This window comes from Hylobates moloch, unplaced genomic scaffold (genome assembly GCF_009828535.3).
Source record: "Hylobates moloch isolate HMO894 unplaced genomic scaffold, HMol_V3 SCAFFOLD_7, whole genome shotgun sequence".
In the NCBI taxonomy this organism is placed as follows: domain Eukaryota; kingdom Metazoa; phylum Chordata; class Mammalia; order Primates; family Hylobatidae; genus Hylobates; species Hylobates moloch.
Window position 1 is genome coordinate 99,488,327 of NW_026652282.1, and position 3,657 is coordinate 99,491,983.

The window sequence follows — 3,657 nt, forward strand, 5'->3', positions numbered from 1 at the left end:
ATTAGGAGATATACCTAATGCTAAATGACGAGTTAATGGGTGCAGCACACCAACATGGCACATGGATGCATATGTAACAAACCTGCACATTGTGCACATGTGCCCTAAAACCTAAAGTATAATCATAAAATAAAATAAATTTAAAAAAAGAAAGAATAGGTATAAATACTCCAAATAAAGGTAAAAAAAAAATCAGTGAGTTTTGGGCAAGGTCTGCTAGAGAAAGGAGTCTAAGATTCATCTTTGCTTTGTGCCAAATACATTGTCTCAAATACATCAGCAATTTCCATTCCAAAGAAGAGTTCAGTCACTTGCTGAATAAAATAATTTTCCACAGCACAGGAAATGAGGAGATTGGATATTCTATCAGATGGGCAACTGAACAAACAGGGCTCCAGGTGGCTAATGTCACAAGGATGAAGGCACCCAGGGGAATAAGGAGGCTTTGGGGTTTCAATGGCCTTCTCTTCATCAACATCCAACAGAACGTAATTGCATTTCCACCACGATAGCAGGACTTTTCCAACTATCCCCCAGATAATAATCTATTCTAATGTAATGCAGTTTCTTTAGAAGGACACAATTTATTGCAATACTGAGCTATTTATTTCCTTCCTTTCCTTTAATTATCTATCTTTGACCTTAGTCTTAAAAAAAAAAAACCCTCTTTTTGTTGGCTAGTTCCAGCTAAAGGTACCCTATTGAAGAACAGGGACCCCTGTTATTTCTATGAAAGATTTTTAAAGGTTGAGAAAATATTTTGTCCGTTTTATTTTAATTAAAATTGACTATGACATTTTTCTTTCCGAGAAACATCATTTCAAAGCTCTGCTTCTGACGTAATTGCATGCTTTTAAAAAAAAATCCCTAAACGACTTTGTGTCAGTGAAGTGACTAATAGCATTCACCACTCATAAAAAAATAGCTCGTTTATGTTAGCTACATTTAGACAGTTGTCTATGCAAGATGAAGTTAATTCGATTAACTTAGATGAGCACTGTACTGCTCATGGCACATCTTCAAAACCCTTAAATCATATTAAGGAAATATTGTCGGCTCTTTTGTGTGATCATGGTTTTGTGGTTATGTTTTTGTAAAAAATCTTTATGTTTTAGGGACATACGTATGAAACAATAGGATGCCAAGGATTTGCTTCCAAATAATAAGGGGGAAATGGGGCATGAGATTAAATGAGAGTGGTCATAAGATAACAATTGCTGCAGCAGGGTGATGGCTGCATGAGGAGTCGTCATATTGTTCTGTTACTTTTGTATACGTTCAACATTTTCCACAGTAAAACGGTGAAAACCTTTAATCACTCTAATGCCCAAAAATGTATCAACTTCTCAAGACAGAAAGGCTAAAGAGGAAATAAAATTATAAAGAAAAAGAAAAAATTTTTTAAAGTATCAACTCCTTAGTCTGTCTTTCAAAGCCTTGGTTAAACTTTGCATTTACAAAGCTAATTTGTAAACCTAGCCTCTCCCTATTCTCACTCATGCAACCTCTGCACCAGCCAAACTGGACTACTGACAATCTACTGAAAATGTCTGGTATATACCCACTTCTGGATTTTAGCACATTTGATCCCCTCTGCCGGAAATGTCTTGCCTTTCCCATATCTATTTCTGTCAAATTCCATCCAGTCCCATATCAAATGTCACTTGTTCCATGAAGGCTTGCATTAATCCCTCATTGGAAATCAAATCTTTTCCCATCATAGTCTGTTTGCATTGTCTGCTTAATTATTACATGATTACCTCATTAAATGAGGTATAAACTTAATGGTAAAATTGTTCACAGAAAATAATGATTTGGTATAGTTCAGTGTAAAGGTGGTATTAGATCAAAATTTTATTGAATATTTACCTGACATGCAACACTGTGATTTATTCTTGGAGCATTATATAAAGAATGGAATCTGGTCCCAAATTAAGTATCTCTGTACTTAACTTTTAATCACAGATGAGAATGATGGAAGGGAAAGTGTGACATTATCAGTAAGCATTTACTGGGTGCCCACCAAAAAACGGGAATGCCCAAACACTAGTCGTAACCATTTGCACAGACACAGTTTCTATCCCTCCAGAGCTTTCAAACTAAGCCTTAAAATACAGTTGTCCCTTAGTATCCACGAGGGATTGATTCCAGGACACCTACATATACCCAAATCCTTGCATACTCAAGTCCCACAGTTGGCCCTGTGGAACCACCACATAGGAAAAGTTGGTCCTCCTCATAGGCAGTTTTGCATCCCAGAAATACTTTTGTTCCTCATTTGATTGAACAAAAATTCCACATATAAGTGGACTTTTGCTGTTCAAACCCCTATTGTTCAAGGATCAACTGCAGATGCAGATGGACAGGCCCAGATAGACAATAAGTGTTTCTATTTCAAGAGTGAGCGCATTTGACATGGGAAATCTTCTCATGATACAATATTAAGTTGAAAAAAGGGCAGAATACTAAACTATATATATAATATGACCCTATATATAAACATGACCCTAGTTTTGTAAGAAAAAAGCAGTTTCTATATATAGAAAAAAAGAAAAAGGAATTACAAAAAAGTTAACAGTAGTTATTTCTAGGTGATAACATGAGAGATAATTTTTCTTTCTTTTAGCTTTTTGGTACCTCTAAAATTTTTATAATGTGCAGCTATATTTACATAATGAGGGAAAGATAATGATTTTTAAAGTATATTTGGAAAATTAAATCTCATGCCATATACCAAATGGATTAAATATTTGAATCTGAAGTACTAGAACCATAAAAATACTAGAATAAAATGTGAGCAATTTTTTTATAATTTCAGGGTGGGAAAGATCTAAGATGCCATATAACCCAGAAGCCATAAAAGCAAAGATTGATCAATTTGACTATATAGTCTAAGAAAATTGTATCACAAAAAAAAATCATTATCAGGAAATCAAAGACAAACTGGAAAAAATAGCAACACACCCCACAGACAAACAGCCAGTTTCCTTAATATATAAAGGACCCCTACATATCAATAAGACTAAGGCCAAGAACCCAATTACAAATTAGACAATGGATAAATATAGATAATTCACTTAAAATGGAAATAGCTATTTCTCTTAAACGTACGAAATGTGTTCAGTCTCATAAATGTGCAAACTAAATCTAGAATATGTACAACTACAATATGTATCAGATAAAGAAAGATAAAAATAACACATTCTGTTGCAAGAGTGTGGGGAAATGGGAACCCTCATACATTGTTGATGGGATTAATAATTATTTTGATCGCAATAGAGAAAATTTGGTAATTTCTATCAAAATTAAAAATATACCCAACCTTTGACCCAGCAATTTCCATTCAAGGGATTTAACTTACAGATATACTCCTGTATGTACAAAAACACCTTTACAAAAATAGGCATTAGAGCAATGTTTGTAATAGCAAAAAATTTGAAACCATCTAGATGTCCATCAACAAATTATGGCTCATCCATACATTGAATTGGGCATTTTTACATGTACTGATATGAACTACCTCCAAAATAATGCTAAATGAAAAAAGTTGAGTGTTGATGAGTGTATAAAGTACGTTATTATTTGTATTGTATAAATGCTTAGAATGTCTTTGGAAAATGAATACAAATTGGTGGTGGTTATTGCCCTGGGAAAGGA